General features: G+C 57.0%; 1 long non-coding RNA gene across 1 annotated transcript in view; it reads left to right on the top strand.

Annotated features, from left to right (window-relative positions):
* Positions 1-21818, top strand: part of LOC142070970 (uncharacterized) — a 95120-nt gene that overhangs the window by 43391 nt on the left and 29911 nt on the right. The window contains exon 2 of the long non-coding RNA XR_012666918.1: positions 999-1049. This is a non-coding gene — a long non-coding RNA (uncharacterized LOC142070970). The remainder of the gene's footprint in view (positions 1-998; positions 1050-21818) is intronic.

Here is a 21818-nt window from a genome sequence, read left to right as displayed (position 1 = left end):
GGGTCGCTGCAGGTCCCAGACGGGGCCGGGCTGGGGGCTCTGCCCCTTCCCGGGGGGTCGCTGCAGGTCCCAGACGGGGCCGGGCTGGGGGCTCTGCCCCTTCCCGGGGGGTCGGTGCAGGTTCCAGATGGGGCCGGGCTGGGGGCTCTGCCCCTTCCCGGGGGGTCGTGCAGGTCCCAGACGGGGCCGGGCTGGGGGCTCTGCCCCTTCCCGGGGGGTCGCTGCAGGTCCCAGACGGGGCCGGGCTGGGGGCTCTGCCCCTTCCCGGGGGGTCGCTGCAGGTCCCAGACGGGGCCGGGCTGGGGGCTCTGCCCCTTCCCGGGGGGTCGGTGCAGGTTCCAGACGGGGCCGGGCTGGGGGCTCTGCCCCTTCCCGGGGGGTCGCTGCAGGTCCCAGACGGAGCTGGGCTGGGGGCTCTGCCCCTTCCCCGGGGGTCGCTGCAGGTCCCAGACGGAGCTGGGCTGGGGGCTCTGCCCCTTCCCGGGGGGTCGTGCAGGTCCTAGACGGGGCCAGGCTGGGGGCTCTGCCCCTTCCCGGGGGGTCGTGCAGGTCCCAGACGGGGCCGGGCTGGGGGCTCTGCCCCTTCCCGGGGGGTCGTGCAGGTCCTAGACGGGGCCGGGCTGGGGGCTCTGCCCCTTCCCGGGGGGTCGTGCAGGTCCCAGACGGGGCAGTGCTCGTTGCCTTGGGAAGCATGGGGCGGGGGGGGGGGGGGTTGCTGCCACCTCCCCACACTAGGGACACCCCAGCTCTGCTCTCTCCAACCCGGGCTCAGTGTGCAGGTGAGGTCCCTGGGCAGACAGGGGGAGAGGCTGGGGCTGTGCGCTCAGCTCCCGAGTGCCAATTCATCCGATCCACACTGCTGCCCGGACGGATGCCCGACAGAGCCCCTGCCCACCCTGAGTCCCTGTCTGTCCGCACTGCCCTCTGGCTCTGGGATGGGTGCACGGGGCACTGCATGCTATTGACCTCCTGCCCTCTCTGCGTGTTCTCGCCCCTAGGTAGATGAAGAGGGATTTCCATGAACCTCAAGCCTGTGACATTCTCATCAGGTAGGTCCCGCCGGTAACCCTCTGGGGAGCAGCCCTTCGGGATGGCATCGACCTCCTGGGTGGGAGTGAGGCGCAGCCTGGCAGGAGCCTATGGCAGGGCTCAGGCAGGCAGCTGGAGAGGGATGCAGAGATGTGGGTGGGTGGGACTGTGTGAAGCCCAGAGGGGAGGCTGGGGGACGTGAACTTGCTGCAGTGGGGGAGTGGGGGCTGATGAGGACTGGAACGGTGGGGACGGACATGCCCAGAGCAGTGCTGGGAGGGGGATCCTAGCAGCAGTGCTGTGCAGGGCCTGAAGAGGAAAGAGGTGGGCAGGCTGAGAGGGGGCCAGTAATGGAGGTGGGGGAAAGGGCTGGGCCTGGCCCAGGCTCTGAGAAGCCAGGAGGGAGGGTATGTGGTGGCGTTTGGGCAGTTCGAAAGGAGATCTTTGATGGGATCTCTGTATGGTGCACGTACACAATGGGAAATGACTGCCTAGGAAGGAGTCCTGCGGGAAGGGATCTGCGTGTCAGAGTGGATCACAAGGTAATATGAGTCAGCAGTGTGACACTGTTGCAAAAAAGCAAACATCCTTCTGGGCTGTGTTAGCAGGAGTGTCGTAAGCCAGACACGAGAAGTAATTCTCCCGCTCTGCTCCGTGCTGATTAGGCCCCAAATGGCGTATTGCCAAGGTTCTCAAACTGTGGTCAGTGGTCCGCAAGCTCCATGCAGGTGGTCCGTGGATAGTTCCCTCCAAGGTGCGCGCCTCGGCAACCGCACACGAGGGAACGAAGGGCCACCCACCTAATTAGTGGAGTCGGGGCTCCACTGATTAGGTGCCTGGACCCTGGAGAAAATGCACATGTGAGGTGAGGGGGTGGCCTTGGGGGGAATAGGGGCAGGCGGGAGGGGGCAGTGGGGTGAGGTAGGGGAATGGGGTAGGTGGGAGGGGGCAGTGGGGAGAGAAGAGGGGGTAGGGGGAATTTGGGACGTGCAGGGCTGTGGCAGCCAGAGAAAGAGGCGACTTTCCCCAGCTCCAGGGCTGCAGCTGCAGGGGAGACACTCCCTTGCTCCTTCCCAGCCCCAGCTTGGGGGCTACTGCGGTGGGGGAGAGAGGGAGAGACCCCCCCTCCTTCCCAGCCCCAGCTCGGGGGCTGCTGTGGAGGGGGGGAGAGGGCACATCCATCACATTAGAAAGGGGAGACTATGGATATTAAAATAGGAGTTGTGGGCTTTTATTTGTAGAACAAAAAAATGTTAATTATTATTAAATTTATTTTTTATCCAAAGTGCTTTACAATTGTTAGCTAACGGTACAAACAACATTTGGAAAGATCATTAAGTGGTCCGCCCAGACCCTCAGCAATTTTCAAGTAGTCCGTAAAAAATATTTTTTGAGAACCACTGGAGTGTTGTGTCCAGTTCTGGGGGCCACATTTCAGGAAAGATGGGGACCAACTGGAGAAAGTCCAGAGAAGAGCAACAAATATGATGAAAGGGCTAGAAAACATGACCTGTGAGGGAGGACTGAAAAAACTGGGTGTGTTTAGTCTGGAGAAGAGAAGACGGAGAGGGGACATGAGAAGAGTTTTCAAGTACATAAAAGGTTGTTACAAGGAAGAGGGAGAAAATTTTTTCTCCTTAACCCAAGAGGATCAGACAAGAAGCAACGGGCTTCAATTGCAGCAAGGGAGGTTTAGGTTGGACATGAGGAAAAACGTCCCAACTGTCAGGGTGGTCACGCCCTGGGATAAATTGCCCAGGGAGGTTGTGGAATCTCCCTCATTGGAGATGTTTAAGAGCAGGTTGGACAAACACCTGTCAGGGACGGTCCAGATAATACTTAGTCCTGTCTCAGTGCAGGGGTCTGGGCTAGGTGGCCTCTGGAGGGCCCTTCCAGTCCGACAGTTCTATGCTCTGCCAGGTGCCCGGATATGCCCCACCCCAGGGTATAGGTGTGTACCAGTGTAGGTGTGTACCAGCCCCACCCCGAGTGCAGGTGTGTACAGCCCCACCCCGAGTGCAGGTGTGTACAGCCCCACCCCGAGTGCAGGTATGTACAGCCCCACCCCGAGTGCAGGTGTGTACCAGCCCCACCCCGAGTGCAGGTGTGTACAGCCCCACCCTGAGTGCAGGTGTGTACCAGCCCCACCCCGAGTGCAGGTGTGTACAGCCCCACCCTGAGTGCAGGTGTGTACCAGCCCCACCCCGAGTGCAGGTGTGTACAGCCCCACCCTGAGTGCAGGTGTGTACCAGCCCCACCCCGAGTGCAGGTGTGTACAGCCCCACCCTGAGTGCAGGTGTGTATCAGCCCCACCCCGAGCAGCACCGGGCAACCAGCAGGGAAGGTGGAGACAGAGGGAGCCAGCAGCCACCTGGGCTGTGCTGGCAGGAGGGGGAACGTGGGGCAGACCTGTGGAAGTGGTCGGGGATGAAAGGGGGTATGGGGAGCTGAGAACGGCACTGGGGGGTGGTATGTGCGTGCGTGCTGGCTGCTACAGCACAGGAGCCTGCGGGGAGCCCCAGTGAGTTGTCGGATTTGATTTGTGAGACGAGTGTGTACGTCTGTTTGTGTCTCTCTGTGTGTGTGTCTGTGTCTCTGCATGTGTGTCTGTGTGTGTGTGTGTCTCTGTCTCTGTGTGTCTGTGGGTCTTTCTGTGGGTCTGTGTCTCTGAGTGTATGTCTGTGTCTGTCTCTGTGAGTGTGTCTCCGTGTGTGTGTATCTGAGTCTGTGTGTGTGTGTCTGTGGGTGTCTGTGTCTATCTGTGCGTTTGTGTGTGTGTCTATGTCTCTGCTATGTGTCTCTCTGTGTCTCCGTGTGTGTGTCCGTGTGTGTCTGTGTGTCTATGTCTCTGCATGTGTGTGTCTGTGTGTGTGTGTCTATGTCTCTGTGTGTGTGTGTCTGTGTGTGTGTGCGTCTGTGTGTCTATGTCTCTGTGTCTGTGTGTGTGTGTGTCCGTCTGTGTGTCTATGTCTCTGCGTGTGTGTGTCTGTGTCTGTGTGTGTCTGTGTGTCTATGTCTCTGTGTGTGTGTGTGTCTGTGTGTGTGTCTATGTCTCTGTGTGTCTGTGTGTGTCTGTGTGTGTGTGTCTATGTCTCTGTGTGTGTGTGTGTCTGTGTGTCTATGTCTCTGTGTCTGTGTGCGTCTGTGTGTCTGTGTGTGTGTCTGTCTCTGTGTGTCTATGTCTCTGTGTGTGTGTGTGTCTGTGTGTGTGTGTCTGTGTGTGCGTCTGTGTGTCTATGTCTGTGTGTGTGTGTCTGTGTCTGTGTGCGATGCATGGGCATTAGGGTATGGAGAGTTCGGGCAGATATAGGAGTTGCCAGGCCCAGCCCCGCCAGTTACCCTGGCCCCAGCGGGATTTGCCATTGCCTGTGTGTTCTGGGAGACGGGGGCTGAGCAGCAGCCAGTCTCCCTGGCATGGTTTGTTCCCTTCGTGTCCGTGGACATTGCACTGGGTTTGGTGTCACTCTCTGCTCCATTCCTTACGTATTGTGTTGCTCTCTTTGCTTTTGGGACAGCACCGTCCGCAGGCTCTGTGCGACGCCAGCTTTTCAACAAGCCCTTGAAGGAGCCCCCCAGGGGTCCCACTCTGCCTTAAGAGCAGGCCACAGGCCTTAACACCCCCAAGGCTGAGCATCTGGGCTCCAGCCCTGCTGGTTCACCCCAAAAGCTCTGCCCGGCAATTCCCGCTGAGACCGGCTCTGGCTCAGAGAGGCTGCACTGTTCAGGGATCCATGCACCATTACAGTGATGCCAGGCAGCCTTTCCAAACAGAGCAGGGTTTAGGGGTCCCCTGGAACATGGCATGGGGAGCCCGTAGACCAGCGTAGGGCAGCAAAGACACAGTCCAGACTGGCCAATGCCAAGGCTCCCGTTTGCTGTAGGAAGCACCTCGGTTTCCATTCTCTGTGTCTGGCCCATCGAGAGAGCTGTGTCTTTCCTGGGTGTGCAACTCCACACCTCGGAGAGACGTGGCTGCTCCAACCTAACCCCTAGGGGAGGGAGGAATTGTTCCTCGCCCTAGCTACGGCCTCTCAGGGAGGGGGAGTCCCTACGCCAAGGAGAACCCCTCCCATCGACAGGGTAGCGCTGTGAGTGTAGACATACCCACAGCTGCCTGCCCCATTGTCCTCCTCCTGCCCACCAGCTGCGCTCACATGTGCTGCCTGCCAGAATTGCCTGGGGATGGGGTCAGTAGCTCAGTCCTTGGGGTTCCCACTGTCTTTCCACAGCCTCCATTGCTCTGCGTCAGTTCCGGCCAGTCCTGAAAAACCCGTTCATACCACCCCAGACAAACATCTCCTGTCTCCTGCTTTCCTCCAGGGGCAGCATTTTAACCCTTTGACATCTAAGTCACTGCCATATGTCTTGCTGCCTGGAGCGGTTCATAGCCCGGAGTGCCAGCCTCAGGGCAGGCTGTCAGAAGCTGGGCAGACGCCCCAAGCCGGTCGCGTGTTCTGCGATTAGAGTTCACCAGCCCAGTAACAAGTGTGAGTTCCTGAAGCACGAGAGCAGTCTTACCGGGGAGTCACAGGGGCCCTCCAGTCTGTCTGCCATCCACGCCTCACTTCAAAGACAACACTGGTCGCCGATCCCATGGCAAACTAATGCAGGGTTCATTAACTAGGAAAAAGAAGCAAGAGAGTTATTCACATGTTAAAGCAGGCAACATGTACACACAGATGAGTTACAGTCTCTAACGTGAGAGAGCTGTAGCAATCTGTCAACACTGAATGTCTGATACGGCTAATCCCGGTTGACCCTGGGGATCTCTGCTTCTCTTCCCTAGCTCCAGCCCAGGGAGAGTCCAAACAGCTAAGAGTGAGATGAACAATTTTCTTGTGGTCCTGTTTTATTCCCTTCTTCCAGCATTCAAGCTGATGGGACAGGCTTTCCTGCACTTAACACCTGCATGGGTGTGAGAGGGCCCTGAACCAAGTCTTTGGATCCTGATGTTCTACAAGGGCCCATTGAGTTCTGATCGTCCTTCCTGATGGGTGGTGGACCATTCCTCCTGCCTGGGTTCACAGATTCAGAGCAGGCATTTCTACAGTTATAAAGCAAAGCTTACATATCACCTTGTAGCATGGGATACAGACATTACACATGAGATTAACTCTGGCAGCAACGTACAAGCGTTCCACAGAGTCTACACGCTGAACACATTATTGTAAGTTGACAGGTTTCAGAGTAGCAGCCGCGTTAGTCTGTATCCGCAAAAAGAACAGGAGGACTTGTGGCACCTTAGAGACTAACACATTTATTTGAGCATGAGCTTTCGTGAGCTACGGCTCACTTCATCCACTGAATGCATCCGATGAAGTGAGCTGTAGCTCACGGAAGCTTATGCTCAAATAAATGTGTTAGTCTCTAAGGTGCCACAAATCCTCCTTTTATTCTTGTAAAGCTCACCCCTAACTCGGACAACACTAACATACAGGAGAGCTGCGCTGGTGTCCAGCTATGGATTTGTCAGTGCAACGCTGACCCCTGCAGCCCTGGCACAAGCTGGTACCTGCTCTGCCAGCATCACACCCTGCACATCAGTCATAAAAATATTACAGAGAATTCCCACTTCATCCCACTCGCCATCACATTCCTTCTGCCTCGTGTTGCTCTGTTTGCTTTTGTGACAGCCCCTTCCCCTGGAGGAGGGTTTTCACTGAGCTCTCTGCAGAGAAGCCTCTGGTGACAGGAAGGCAGTCTCTTTCCTGAGCGTTTTACAGTGCCTGTTTCCTATAGGCCCCATGGCTGAAGGTGGCCTGGTGAGTCAGTTGCTGGTCCCCAGGAAGCTGATGAGATGCTGCCCTAGGGCTTGGGTTGACAGGCTTAAATAGTCAGCTGGCCCAGTGGACACCAGTCTCCCAATGAGAGACCCTGGGCTCTGCTGTGTGCATGCTCCCTCCCATATGAGACTTCCCCGCTCCCTGTCCCCCCCAGTAGCAGTCCCAGCTCCCGTCCCCCAGTAGGAGAGATCCCAGCCCCCTGTACCTGAGGTCCCCTGCACCCCTTGCCTCTGCTCCCCACAGGAGAGCTCCACACCTTCTGCAGCACCTGCCTCCTCTGTACAGCAGCGTCCCTCTTGTTCCCATGCTAAGCAGGTAGCCGATTCCGTCTCACGCAGAACAAGGTCAGGCCCAGGCCAAGGGAAGGGGTTAGGGTTCGGGAGAGCTTGGCAAAGGTTCCCCAGCCACGCACAGGGCAGTGATTTCATAGAATCATAGAATATCAGGGTTGGAAGGGACCTCAGGAGGTCATCTAGTCCAACTCCCTGCTCAAAGCAGGACCGATCCACTATTAAATCATCCCAGCCAGGCCTTTGTCAAGCCTGACCTTAAAAACTTCTAAGGAAGGAGATTCCACCACCTCCCTAGGTAACGCATTCCAGTGTTTCACCACCCTCCTAGTGAAAAAGTTTTTCCTAATATCCAACCTAACTCTCCCCCACTGCAACTTGAGACCATTACTCCTAGTTCTGTCATCTGCTACCACTGAGAACAGTCTAGAGCCATCCTCTTTGGAACCACCTCTCAGGTAGTTGAAAGCAGCTATCAAATACCCCCTCATTCTTCTCTTCCATAGACTAAACATCCCCAGTTCCCTCAGCCTCTCCTCATAAGTCATGTGTTCCAGTCCCCTAATCATTTTTGTTGCCCTCCGCGGGACTCTTTCCAATTTTTCCACATCCTTCTTGCAGTGTGGGGCCCAAAAGTGGACACAGTACTCCAGATGAGGCCTCACCAGTGTCGAATAGAGGGGAACGATCACGTTCCTCAATCTGCTGACTATGCCCCTACGTATACATCCCAAAATGCCACTGGCCTTCTTGGCAACAAGGGCACACTGTTGACTCATATCCAGCTTCTCGTCCGCTGTAACCCCTAGGTCCTTTTCTGCAGAACTGCTGCCGAGCCATTCGGTCCCTAGTCTGTAGTGGTGCATGGGATTCTTCCCTCCTAAGTGCAGGACTCTGCACTTGTCCTTGTTGAACCTCATCAGATTTCTTTTGGCCCAATCCTCTAATTTGTCTAGGGCCCTCCGTATCCTATCCCTACCCTCCAGCGTATCTACCTCTCCTCCCAGTTTAGTGTCATCTGCAAATTTGCTGAGGGTGCAATCCACACCATCCTCCAGGTCATTAATGAAGATATTGAACAAAACCGGCCCCAGGACCGACCCTTGGGGCACACCACTTGATACCGGCTGCCAACTAGACATGGAGCCATTGATCACTACCCGTTGAGCCCGACAATCTAGACAGCTTTCTATCCACCTTATAGTGCATTCATCCAGCCCATACTTCTTTAACTTGCTGGCAAGAATATTGTGGGAGACCGTGTCAAAAGTTTTGCTAAAGTCAAGGAACAACATGTCCACTGCTTTCCCTTCATCCACAGAACCAGATCTCAACCAGAATGGTTGTTAAAAGCAGAAGGAAAGTGGCGTTAAGGGGAGAGCTGCTTTGCTTCATGCTTCCCACAGCTCCGCTGGACCTGGCGCCCTCAGCTCAGCTCCCTGGAGAGTGTCCCTCGCAGCCCCACTGCCAGCCTGGCAGCATCACACAACCCTGCTTCCCTTCACCCCATCACTGGGATTAATAGCTGTCTTTCAAAGGCTTACTGATCTCGCGGGGTCAGACCCACCTAGGCCAGACCAGGTTGTTTGGCTGCAGCTCCTTTCCGTCAGGCCTCAGACCACTATCCTGCTGCCCACCACTGTAGTATCTGAACACAAGCCTTTAGCCGTCACAGAGCTTTTCACACCCCTCTTTGCAGAGGCCTGGGCGGGGGATTGAGGCCCCATCTGAACAATGTGGCTCAGTTAATGCCTCTATAGGAACTTTAACATTTGCATGTATCCACTTGTTTAACTGCCCATCTGCAGTGCTGTTTGCAGAGAGAGAACTCTTGGCTGGTTAATAACATTGGCCATTGCAATGGACTAAGCAAGGTGCTCCAGCCTCCCCCTCCCCCGGCCCCCCGAGATCACTTGGGGCAACAGGCCTGTTCCCCCCTTGGCTTCTCTCAGTGGTTAGCTGGATGTGGCAGGTTTCTGAATGGCTGGATGGGCCTAGCATGGGGCTAGCAGGATCCTGGCCACCAAAAGGCAGAAGGAGAACCCTAAAGCTTCGGGCGTGCAACACATTGCAGATGGAAAGCCCATGCTGCCTGCCCACACACATAGGCACAGCCCAGAACCACCCCGAGTTTAGCTGGGAGCAGCCACAGTCTCACATTCACATTGGCGTACATCTGTGCCAGGCCCAGTTTGCAAAAAGGTACCATGAAAGTATGCAACGTGCAAATGCAGCAGGTGTTTTTGCTCACTCATTTCTGTGTGTGCAGTGCTGAGAATCAGGCTGAAGCATCTCTTCCCTCTGTGGTCTCCTGTCCCTGAGGTTATGGGAAGGGGAGGGTCAGTGCAGCCAGGTCCCAGGGAATAGAGGGAAAGAGAGGGTCAGTGCAGCCCGGTCGGAGGGAGGATCAGTGCAGCCGGGTCCCAGGTTGGGGGAGGGTCAGTGCAGCCGGGCCCTAGAAAGCAGAGGGAGTGGGAGGGTCAGTGCAGAGGGGTTATCTTTTATTTCAGCAGATTCTCGTCAAGCTGTCCAAGCAAATCGCCCCCTGTGCTGTGCCTGAGACGGGAACTTGTCCCAGGTGGGACCCAGGTGGTCAGCTGGCCTGTTGCCTTTGCTGTGAGTCCGGTCGGGGTGGGGGGGGGGAGAGCCAGATTGTCATGAGCCTTCTGTGCCCTGTGGTGCTGGTCCCTGGATGGTGGGGGCGGAGGGCAGGCCCAGGGTAACTGCCCAGCCATGCTGTGTTCTGCCTGGCTCCGAGCACGCCTTTGGCTCTAGTGCACGGGATAGCGGGCTGGGGGTCCTTTGTTATTTGTGTTACAGCGAAGTGACTTTGTACCGCAGGGTTACCCCTACACTTGCCCAGTGTCCCAGACGTTTCTGCAGGACCCTGATTTGCACCAGTTCTTCATTCCATAAAACTGCCTTGTTCTGCCCCTGTGGAAGGTGCGTTGCTGCAGTGGGTCCAAGGCACTGGGGGTCCGCTGGGGCAGCCGGCCCCAGGGAGAGTGTTCAGGGCAAGGAACTGGGTTTGGTGACTGTCTGAGCTGTGCTTTTGCACCAAGTGAGGGTGGACAGCACTTATTCAATGTTTCCTTCAGATGTTGTGCCTGGGAGAGAGCCACTATCCCAGGAAATACCCCCGTGTCACTGCTGGGTCAGACAGTGGCAGCCAGCACACCAGAATATGGTCCCTAGCTGGCTGGCTAGCTTGCAGTCCTGAGTGTAGAAATTGGCCTGGCTTTTGATGTGAATTGTCTGGTCACCTCTTAGTGCAGCAGGCGGCGAAGGTTGCAGCCCCATGGCACTGGAAGTCGCACAGACCCTGCCCCAAAGGGCCTGCAGCGAGAATAGCTTTTCCCCCATGTCACCACGGGAAACTGGGGCAGAGACACAAGGGGACTTGCCACATGCTGCCTAGCAGGGAATTGAACCCAGCTCACCAGGCCAGAGCCCCAACCACACAGCCACCCTCCCTGTCAGTCTCGCTCCCTGACAGGCCCAGTGGGCAGCAGAGGGCAGAACCTGCCCCAGAAGTGCCAGGTCATCCTAGCAGTCCCCCCTGGGCTGGTGCAGGCTGTCCTGAGCATCTGCCCTTAAAGGGGGCCATGCCCAGGTCAGGGATGTGGGGGGATGATCCTGCCCCTCCTGAAGGGCTGGTAGCCGACGTGTGCAGGGAGGCACAGGGACAGCAAGGCTGCAGGGAGGTAGATTAGCCTGGCAGGCCCAGACGAACAGATGGAGGCAGCTTGATCCTATTACAGTGGCTAAGCAGAAGCAGCTGTGCTGAGTCTCGGCTGGCCGACTGGCCAGCTCTCTGGGCTCCTGTAGCCGCAGCCACCTGGTCTCTGCTCTGGCTGGGATCTCAGGAGCTCTGCGCCTCAGCGACACGCCTCCTGTGAGTACAGGTCAGAATTTCTTTCCTAGCATGCTGCACCGGCCAACCAGCAGCACCCCAGGCCCCGGCTCTGCCACCTGGAGCACTGGCACTTTGACAGCTAGGAGGCTGCCAGCTGGGAACATTGCGGCTCCCCCAGCTTCTGGCATTGGGACTTGGCCAGCCAAGGGACTCTGGGATGCAGCAAACCACTGGCTCTGGGACTTTCCTGGCTGGGTTCGCAAGGCTACTGTGAGCCATCAAAAGTGGCATTCAGCTAGCGGTTGGCACAAGGATCCTTCCAGCCTAGGGCTCTGGGTCCCTGGGTCTTGGCCAGCTGGTGTCACCAGGAATTTTCTAGCATGAGCCCTGGAGATTGGCCAGCCAGGAGCTCTGGGACTCGGTAGCTCCAGTCACTGAGACCCAGCAGGATGTGGAGAGTCGTGGGCCAGGGGCCACGGGGGCTCTGCCAGCTCCAGCTGTGGGCACTGTGAGTTTGCTGCAAACATCCGTGTGACTGCTGCTTCCATTGCATGCCAGCCTCATTACTCATACTCCCCTCTTTGGCACACGATGGTTCCTAGCCCTGAGGCTGGGTGCACTGCACATTGCAGCTTGGGCCAGGCCACATGCCCCCATGGCTCTGCAGGCGTGAAGAGCCATGCTTCATGCTGCAATGTGCCCATGTGGCTGTCGGCCAGGGAGGTCCAGTGCCTCAGGCCCCCGTCTCATCGGGCTCATTACCCAGGGGCTGCTGGGGCAGGGCTCTGTGCATTTTGCTCACAAGGGAGGGCCATGCTGCATTCTGCACTTTCCGGCACACAAGAGCCAGGTGGGAAATGCCCATTTGCCAAACCTGAAGCCGTTTGCAGGGAAGGGTCAGTGCGGATAGATTTCTCCATTGTCAATTCCTGAGCATTTTTCCCAGGATGTGAAACTATTTACTGTCCCCGTCTGCTGCACAAATCTGGCTGTCTCTGGGCCCTCATTCCCCATCTGTTACATGAGCAAGATAATACTTCTTTTTGTCTGCCTTGTCCTTTTAGGGTACAAGTTCCTGGGAACAGGGCCTGTCTTTCACCATGTGTCTGGAAGCACCTGGCACAATAAGGCCCTGATCTCCGCTGGGCAGGGCCTGTCTCCCTCTCTGTGTCTGGGCAGTGCCCGGCGTGATGGGGCTCTGGTCTCAGTTAGAACTTCCAGAAGCTCCTATAATACACACAGTAAATAACCATCTCAATAGCTTGACCCCACGGGCCTGGCCCCGAAAGATGTCAGTTCCCAGTTAGTACAGGGAAGATGGGTGAGAACAGGGTCCAGAGAGCGGGCCCGGGGGCCAGGGAAACACCAGGTGAAATGGAGAGAAGCGGGGAAGCCCAGCAGCCGCCCTGAGAGAGGGGCAATTGAGGGCCTTGGCAGAGAATGGCCCCACCGCTTGGTCAGGGCCCAGGGCACCCAGTGACAGCTCTGGATTGCCCAGGGGTTTACGCGTGGCTCTGTTAAATCACGCGGCTGTGGTTACCGAGGTTACTGTGTTAACTGATGTTCCTATGGCTACGAGTGTGAGCTGTATGACCCCCCCCACACACACACACGCAGTCCTGGTGATTCCCAGTGACGCAGCAACGCTGGCTGTTACCGCAGTGACAGGGTGGGAAATGGAGTGACCAGTTCACACTGTTTGGGAATGACCAGAGTGGAGGCTGTGATCCATGGTACTTCATACCTCACTGTAGCTGTGAACACACAGCCCCCACACGATGGCCACGCCTGTGGCTGGACCCCCACCCCACATCCCGCGTATGACTCATCCTAGGCGAGGAACTGGGGGCCTGGAGGCGCAGATTCGGCAGCTGTGCGTAGTGCCTGGGAGGGTGAGCTTTCAGGGTCTGGCTGGGGCACAGGGGCTGATTTCTGCATTCTCTGTCATGCACTGATTACTCCCTGTGGTGTAGGGACCTGTGTGCCCGAGCACCTTTGGACAAGGGCCTGTCCCCTCCTCTCACAGCCCAGCCAGGCCCCTCCAGGGGAGCAAGTGCCCCCAGACTTCGGGGGAGGTCCCGGACGACTGGAAAAAGGCTAATGTAGTGCCCATCTTTAAAAAAGGGAAGGAGGAGGATCCAGGGAACTACAGGCCAGTCAGCCTCACCTCAGTCTCTGGAAAAATCACGGAGCAGGTCCTCAAGGAATCAATTCTGAAGCATTTAGAGGAGAGGAAAGTGATCAGGAACAGTCAGCATGGATTCACCAAGGGCAAGTCATGCCTGACTAATCTAATTACCTTCTATGACGAGATAACTGGTTCTGTGGATGAAGGGAAAGCAGTGGACGTGTTATTCCTTGACTTTAGCAAAGCTTTTGACACAGTTTCCCACAGTATTCTTGCCAGCAAGTTAAAGAAGTATGGGCTGGATGAATGGACGATAAGGTGGATAGAAAGTTGGCTAGATTGTCGGGCTCAATGGGTAGTGATCAATGGCTCCATGTCTAGTTGGCAGCCGGTATCAAGTGGAGTGTCCCAAGGGTCGGTCCTCGGGCCGGTTTTGTTTAATATCTTCTTAAATGATCTGGCGGATGGTGTGGATTGCACCCTCAGCAAGTTTGCAGATGACACTAAACTAGGAGGAGTGGTAGATACGGTGGCAGGTAGGGATAGGATACAGAGGGCCCTAGACAAATTGGAGGATTGGGCCAAAAGAAATCTGATGAGGTTCAACAAGGACAAGTGCAGAGTCCTGCACTTAGGACGGAAGGATCCCATGCACCGCTACAGACTAGGGACCGAATGGCTCGGCAGCAGTTCTGCAGAAAAGGACCTAGGGGTTACAGCGGACGAGAAGCTGGATATGAGTCAACCGTGTGCCCCTGTTGCCAAGAAGGCCAATGGCATTTTGGGATGTATAAGTAGGGGCATAGCGAGCAGATCGAGGGACGTGATCGTTCCCCTCTATTCGAGATTGGTGAGGCCCCATCAGGAGTACTGTGTCCAGTTTTGGGCCCCACCCTACAAGAAGGATGTGGAAAAATTGGAAAGAGTCCAGCGGAGGAGAACAAAAATTATTTGGGGGCTGGAGTGTCACGGAGTCCCTGGGCGATGCTCTGGAACTGTTCTCCATGAAGCCAGTCAGGACTCTGGGGCAGTCTCTTTTCTGTGAGCAGCCTGTCTGCAGGACACAAAGGTCACACAGCTTCTCCCTTCCTGGGTCTAACCTCGGAGCATTCAGCATCCTCTGCCCCTCCGTGCACTTCCCCCAGCGAGTCCGCTCAGGCGGGGTCTTGGGGAAGCCAGAGGGTCCTGCCCCCCAACTCCGCAATCAGACGTGACTCTCAGCCAGCCAGTAAAACAGAGGTTTATCAGAGGAGAGGAACATGGTCTAACACAGAGTTTGCAAGTGCAGAGAACAGGACCTCCTCAGCCGGGTCCATTTTGCGGGGCAGTGAGCCAGACAACCACGTCTGCACTTCACTCCATGTCCCAGCCAGCCCCAAACTGAAACTCCCTCCAGCCCCTCCTCCTCTGGGCTCTGTCCCTTTCCCAGGCAGGAGGTCACCTGATTCCTTTGTTCTCCAACCCTTTAGCTCTCACCTTGGGGGGCGGGGGGAAGGGCCAGGCCATCAGTTGCCAGGAAACAGGGTGTAGGCCATTCTCTGTGTCCAGTCCCCTGCATGCACCTGCCCTCTAGGGCTCTGCAATGATCATACACCCTTATCCCACCCCCTAGATACTTAAGAACTGCATGGGGAAACTGAGGCACCCCCACACTATTCAGAGGAAACATTAAGAACAGTCCCACCTCGTCACACTCTCCTATTGGAAGTTTCCTGCACAGCCTCCCTAGGGTCCTATTCACCCCTTTCATGCCAGTGTGGGGCAGACTCCCCATAACAACCCTTTATGTCTCTGGCTAGTTTAATTTTGTTTAGGGCCTTGGCCTTTCTAATTTTGTCCTTACGTGCTTGTGGGTTTTTTATATTCATCCTTTGCAATTTGACCTAGTTTCCACTTTTTCTCAGATTCTTGAGTTTCAGATCATTGAAGATCTCCTGGTTAAGCCAGGGTGGTCTCTTGCCATACTTCCTCTTTCCTACGCAGTAGGATGATTTGCTATTGTGCCCTTAATAATGTCTCTTTGAAAAACTGCCAACTCTTTTGAACTATTTTACCCTTAGATTTTCTTCCCAGGGGTTCTTACCTACCAAATCCTGGAGTTTACTAAAGGCAGCATTCTTGAAATCCAATATCTTTATTGTGCTGTTTTCCCTCCTACCATTCCTTAGAATCATGAACTTTCATTTCATGATCACGTTCACACAAGCTGCCTTCCACTTTCAAATTCTAAACCCTTTCCTCCCCATTTATGATGTCTCCTTGCTGGGGGTCCCGGGGGCTGTGACATAGCAGAGGGGACAAAGTCATGTCTCAGGGCTGGGGGTACCCGGGGGCTGTGACGTAGCCGAGGGGACGCAGTTGTGTCTCAGGGCTGGGGGTCCCGGGGGCTGTGACGTAGCCGAGGGGACGCAGTCGTGTCTCAGGGCTGGGGGTCCCGGGGCTGTGACGTAGCAGAGGGGACGCAGTCGTGTCTCAGGGCTGGGGGTACCCGGGGGCTGTGACGTAGCCGAGGGGACTCAGTCGTGTCTCAGGGCTGGGGGTCCCGGGGCTGTGACGTAGCCGAGGGGACGCAGTCGTGTCTCAGGGCTGGGGGTACCCGGGGGCTGTGACGTAGCCGAGGGGACGCAGTCGTGTCTCAGGGCTGGGGGTACCCGGGGGCTGTGACGTAGCCGAGGGGACGCAGTCGTGTCTCAGGGCTGGGGGTCCCGGGGGCTGTGACGTAGCCGAGGGGATGCAGTCGTGTCTCAGGGCTGGGGGTCCCGGGGCTGTGACGTAGCCGAGGGGACGCAGTCGTGTCTCAGGGCTGGGGGTCCCGGGGCTGTGACATAGCAGAGGGGATGCAGTCGTGTCTCAGGGCTGGGGGTCCCGGGGGCTGTGACGTAGCCGAGGGGACGCAGTCGTGTCTCAGAGCTGGGGGTCCCGGGGCTGTGACATAGCAGAGGGGACGCAGTCGTGTCTCAGGGCTGGGGGTACCCAGGGGCTGTGACGTAGCCGAGGGGACGCAGTCGTGTCTCAGGGCTGGGGGTCCCGGGGCTGTGACATAGCAGAGGGGATGCAGTCGTGTCTCAGGGCTGGGGGTCCCGGGGGCTGTGACGTAGCCGAGGGGACGCAGTCGTGTCTCAGGGCTGGGGGTCCCGGGGCTGTGACATAGCAGAGGGGACGCAGTCGTGTCTCAGGGCTGGGGTCCCGGGGGCTGTGACGCAGCCGAGGGGACCCTGAGGCCGGGGTAGAGGTGTGCTGTCACTGAATGCTCTTGGTTGGGTTCTGGTCTCCCTTGGGGTCTGCCCTCCCCTTTTGTGGTCCTAGTGCCGGTGAAAGCCACTCAGCACCCCCGGCCTTCCCTCCGTGGTGACGTGGTTCTGGGCAGGCGCTGCTCTCACCTCCTCCGTCCTGCTGAGAGGAGAGGGAGAATGAGGTGCTGGAGGCCTTATCTGGGGACTGCTGGAGCAGAGCCCTCCCCAGTCACTGTCCTAGGGCTGGGCTGGCTGGGGATTGACTTTCTGGCCTGGGAGGTAAAGCCAGGTTTGACCCGCTGTCACGGAGTCCCTGGGCGATGCTCTGGAACTGCTCCCCATGAAGCCAGTCGGGACTCTGGGGCATTCGCCTTTCTGTGAGCAGCCTGTCTTCAGGACACACAGCTCACCCAGCTTCCACCTTCCTGGGTCTGACCTCGGAGCATTCAGCATCCTCTGCCCCTCCGTGCGCTTCCCCCCAGCGAGTCCGCTCAGGTGGGGCTCCTGGGGAAGCCAGAGGGTCCTGCACCCCTACTTCGCAGTCAGACGTGACTCTCAGCCAGCCAGTAAAACAGAAGGTTTATTAGACGACAGGAACATGGTCTAAAACAGAGCTTGCAGGTGCAGAGAACGGGACCCCTCAGCTGGGTCCATTTTGGGGGGCAGTGAGCCAGACAACCACGTCTGCACTTCCCTCCCTGTCCCAGCCAGCCCCAAACTGAAAACCCCCTCCAGCCCCTCCTCCTCTGGGCTTTGTTCCTTTCCTGGGCCAGGAGGTCACCTGATTCCTTTGTTCTCCAACCCTTCAGCTCTCACCTTGCAGGGGGGAAGGGCCCAGGCCATCAGTTGCCAGGAAACAGGGTGTTGGCCATTCTCTGTGTCCAGACTCCTGCACACACCTGCCCTCTAGGGCTCTGCAATGATCATACACCCTTATTCCACCCCCTAGATACTTAAGAACTGCCTAGGGGAAACTGAGGCACCCCCACACTATTCAGAGGAAACATTAAGAACAGTCCCACTTTGTCACATCTCTCCCCCCTTCGAGATCGAACTGAGCGGGGTCACTTTAGCCGGTGACCTGGGGAAGTTCGAAGCCACCAACGTTCCCATGGATGCCCCAGCATCTCTCCCATTCCTTGGTAGGAGTTACACCAGGCCCTTCCATTTTCACACCCTCCCTTAGGTCAGGGGTGGTCGATAGCACTCGCAGGCCGCATGTGGGAAGGTTTATGCAGCCCATGCCCTTTGGCCACCCCAAGAATGTCTCCCCATTGACCATCACCTTCTGCTCCCACTGGAGGTCTGAGGGGCCTGGCCCTAGGAAACTCCACACAGACATATAGTTTGGGGTCAGGAGTGGGAGCCTGTCCACATCCCCAACCATCTGGCTGACGGAGTCTATGGCCTTGGGACCCAGCAAGGGAGCTAGACACCGGGGCTTTTCCGCAGGGTCCCCTTGGTTCAAATCGCCAGCCTGCTCAAAGGCAGTGAGGTGGGCATCCACACCCCCCCCCCTTAACCAGGGGCAGCAATTTAGTCTCGAGGTTCCCTGCGGAACTGGCCCCCCGGGATCTATCCCCACTCACCCCGGGGAGGTCCCCTAGGCCTCTCCGCTCCCCCACCGCCAGTTCATGCTGCTGCTGCTTCTGCAGCTCTTTCTCGGGCTCTCGCTGTCTCCCACGGTCCTCTTGCTCTCTCAGACTCAGCTCCAATCCCGTCCGTCTCGATCCCCCGATGGGGAACCCGATCGTGAAGACCCTCGTCTGGTCGGGGACAGGAGTCTTGGCGATGCCTGGCTCCCGCTTCAGCTGCTCCCAGATCCTGCTATAGCCCCAGTTGTGGTCAGGAATCTGTTCCTTAGAGCGGTCATCCTCCTCCAGCTGCACGATTAACTCTGCTTTGGTGAACTTTCCAATGCTCAACCCTCTCTTTTTGCACAGGGTTACAATGTCCTTCTTAAGGAGACGGTGACAGGCCATCACTCCGCTCCTCCCAAGTTGTTGTGGACTCACAGGCCCGTGTGTTCTCAGCTCCCCACGGTTTCCAGGGAGAACCCCTAGTATGCCAGCCCTTCTCGAGGTCACCACCTCTTTGCCAGGGTCGAGCTGCAGACTCCTCCGCCCCTTGGACTGCTCGCTGCAATCCCCAGGGGAACCCTGTTACTGCACAGTCCTTCTCGCTGGTCACACACTCCCAGGGGTTAACCGCCCCCCGAAACCGCTCCTCTCCGAGCCTTCAGCAGGCCTGGTCCTCGGCAATCCCCCTTCGTGTTACTGCTTGTCACGGAGTCCCTGGGCGATGCTCTGGAACTGCTCCCCATGAAGTCAGTCAGGACTCTGGGGTAGTCGCCTTTCTGGGAGCAGCCTGTCTGCAGGACACACAGCTCACACAGCTTCCACCTTCCTGGGTCTGACCTCGGAGCATTCAGCATCCTCTGCCTCTTCGTGCGCTTTCCCCCAGCGAGTCCGCTCAGGCGGTGCTCCTGGGGAAGCCAGAGGGTCCTGCACCCCAACTTCGCAGTCAGACGTGACTCTCAGCCAGCCAGTAAAACAGAAGGTTTATTAGACTACAGGAACATGGTCTAAAACAGAGCTTGCAGGTGCAGAGAACGGGACCCCTCAGCTGGGTCCATTCTGGGGGGCAGTGAGCCAGACAACCACGTCTGCACTTCACTCCATGTCCCAGCCAGCCCCAAACTGAAAACCCCCTCCAGCCCCTCCTCCTCTGGGCTTTGTTCCTTTCCCGGGCCAGGTGGTCACCTGATTCCTTTGTTCTCCAACCCTTTAGCTCTCACCTTGCAGGGGGGAAGGGCCCAGGCCATCAGTTGCCAGGAAACAGGGAGTTGGCCATTCTCTGTGTCCAGACTCCTGCACACACCTGCCCTCTAGGGCTCTGCAATGATCATACACCCTTACCCCACCCCCTAGATACTTAAGAACTGCCTAGGGGAAACTGAGGCACCCCCACACTATTCAGAGGAAACATTAAGAACAGTCCCACTTCGTCACACTGCTCCCCAGTCACTTGGAAGCACCATCCACGGGGTGCAGTACATCCCACCACTGCCACCAGTTGTCACGGAGTCCCTGGGCGATGCTCTGGAACTGCTCCCCATGAAGCCAGTCGGGACTCTGGGGCAGTCGCCTTTCTGTGAGCAGCCTGTCTTCAGGACACACAGCTCACCCAGCTTCCACCTTCCTGGGTCTGACCTCGGAGCATTCAGCATCCTCTGCCCCTCTGTGCGCTTCCCCCCAGCGAGTCCGCTCAGGCGGGGCTCCTGGGGAAGCCAGAGGGTCCTGCACCCCTACTTCGCAGTCAGACGTGACTCTCAGCCAGCCAGTAAAACAGAAGGTTTATTAGACGACAGGAACATGGTCTAAAACAGAGCTTGCAGGTGCAGAGAACAGGACCCCTCAGCTGGGTCCATTTTGGGGGGGCAGTGAGCCAGACAACCACGTCTGCACTTCACTCCATGTCCCAGCCAGCCCCAACCTGAAACCCCCTCCAGCCCCTCCTCCTCTGGGCTTTGTTCCTTTCCCGGGCCAGGTGGTCACCTGATTCCTTTGTTCTCCAACCCTTCAGCTCTCACCTTGCAGGGGGGGAAGGGCCCAGGCCATCAGTTGCCAGGAAACAGGGTGTCGGCCATTCTCTGTGTCCAGACTCCTGCACACACATGCCCTCTAGGGCTCTGCAATGATCATACACCCTTATTCCACCCCCTAGATACTTAAGAACTGCCTAGGGGAAACTGAGGCACCCCCACACTATTCAGAGGAAACATTAAGAACAGTCCCACTTTGTCACACCCGCAAATCCTGTCCCTGCTTCCACTGTCCCAGGGCCCGGCGGGGTGCTGTGACTGAGAGCTCTGGGAGGGTGGAGGCAGACGCAACTCTCCTGAGCATCCCCGGCGCACTGGCAGGGCTGCAGTAACTCCGGTGCTTTCTCCATCCCATCCTGCCGTCGCCGGAGGGACCCTTCCACTTCGGGGAGTCCTGGCCCCCAGGTGTGCCAGAGGAGCCCCAGCTCCCCAGGACATACTAATCAACGGCCCAGGTACTAGCGCAGTGGCTCTGTCCTCTCCCCTGGGGTCCTGCTAGTGGAGGCTGGCCCCGGCCTGTGGGAGCTACTTGTGCCTGGCCCAGCCCGGGACACCTGGCCTCTGTCCCCAGAGCTGTTAGTCCTGCTGGGAGTCTGGGCTCCCCGATCCACGGCCAGTGCTGCTGGGACCCTAGAGTTCTCTTGGGAGGTTCTCGCACAGAAAGCACCTGGCTTTGCAGAGGAGAGATTCCCCTGGGCCTCTCCTCGCCTGGCCCGGCCACATCAGCAGCACCACGGAACCGATGAGGCCTCCCTCGCTCCTTTCACCCCCAGCAGCAGAGCGCCTGCTGGCTCACCCAGGGCTTCGTTGCCTTCAGCTCCAGTGAGCCTGGGCAGTAGACATGCTCCGCTGAAAGTGGCAGGACTTTCCCTTTAATCAGCCGCACGTCCCCAGTGACCCACTAACCTTGGGACGCAGAGAGAAGCAAAATCAATTGGCTGTGGAATTACCCATCAGGCCTTGGTAGACATTCTGTAGCTGGGAGTAAAGGCTGATCAATGCTCTTGCTGCTCTGCTTTCGTCTCCTCTCTCTACAATGCTGCTGAAGTCGCTCTGGCCGGGCGGTGTGGGAGGGACAGCTTAGAACACTGGGGCAGCCCAGCCCCACAGCCCGATTAGCTAGGTCATACAAAGAAAAGGAGGACTTGTGGCACCTTAGAGACTAACCAATTTATTTGAGCATAAGCTTTCGTGAGCTACGGCTGATGAAGATGAAGTGAAGCTTATGCTCAAATAAATTGGTTAGTCTCTAAGGTGCCACAAGTCCTCCTTTTCTTTTTGCAAATACAGACTAACACGGCTGTTACTCTGAAACTAGGTCATACAGCCGCCCTCCCCAGACGGGCTAGGGGAATGCAGCCCCGGCTTCCCCAACTCACACAGACCCACCTACCATAGAATCATAGAATATCAGGGTTGGAAGGTGTTAGGGGCTTATTCCTTCACCCACTTACTTCCCTGGTCCTTCTCGCATGAACAGAGAGCAACAATACCCGAAGTCCAAAGGTGCAAACAATTCGATGTTTATTGGGGTGAACTTCCAGCAAGCATGATTCCAGTTTCCTTCCTTAGTATCCTCCTTCCCAGCTCTGACACCACAGAGCCTTACACCTGTGTCCCTGTTCCCATTCCTGCCCTTAGCCAAACATGATTCCAACTTCCTTACTCCCATTCCCTGTTCCCATTTCCCCCTTTAGCAAAACATGATTCCAACTTCCTTACTCCCATTCCCTGTTCCCATCTCACACACCCACATGCCCATGCCCATGCCCATGCCCATGCCCATGCCCACCCACCCCCAGTCACTTCCTCATTGACTACAGATTATATAGTAAAACTTGAGTTCTGCTTAGCTATACCTTAACCAATCATTTTCCTGAAATTTAACTAACCAA

This window comes from Caretta caretta, chromosome 1 (genome assembly GCF_965140235.1).
Source record: "Caretta caretta isolate rCarCar2 chromosome 1, rCarCar1.hap1, whole genome shotgun sequence".
Taxonomy (NCBI): domain Eukaryota; kingdom Metazoa; phylum Chordata; order Testudines; family Cheloniidae; genus Caretta; species Caretta caretta.
Note: the sequence above shows the minus strand (reverse complement) of the source record. Positions and strands in the feature narration are given on the sequence as shown.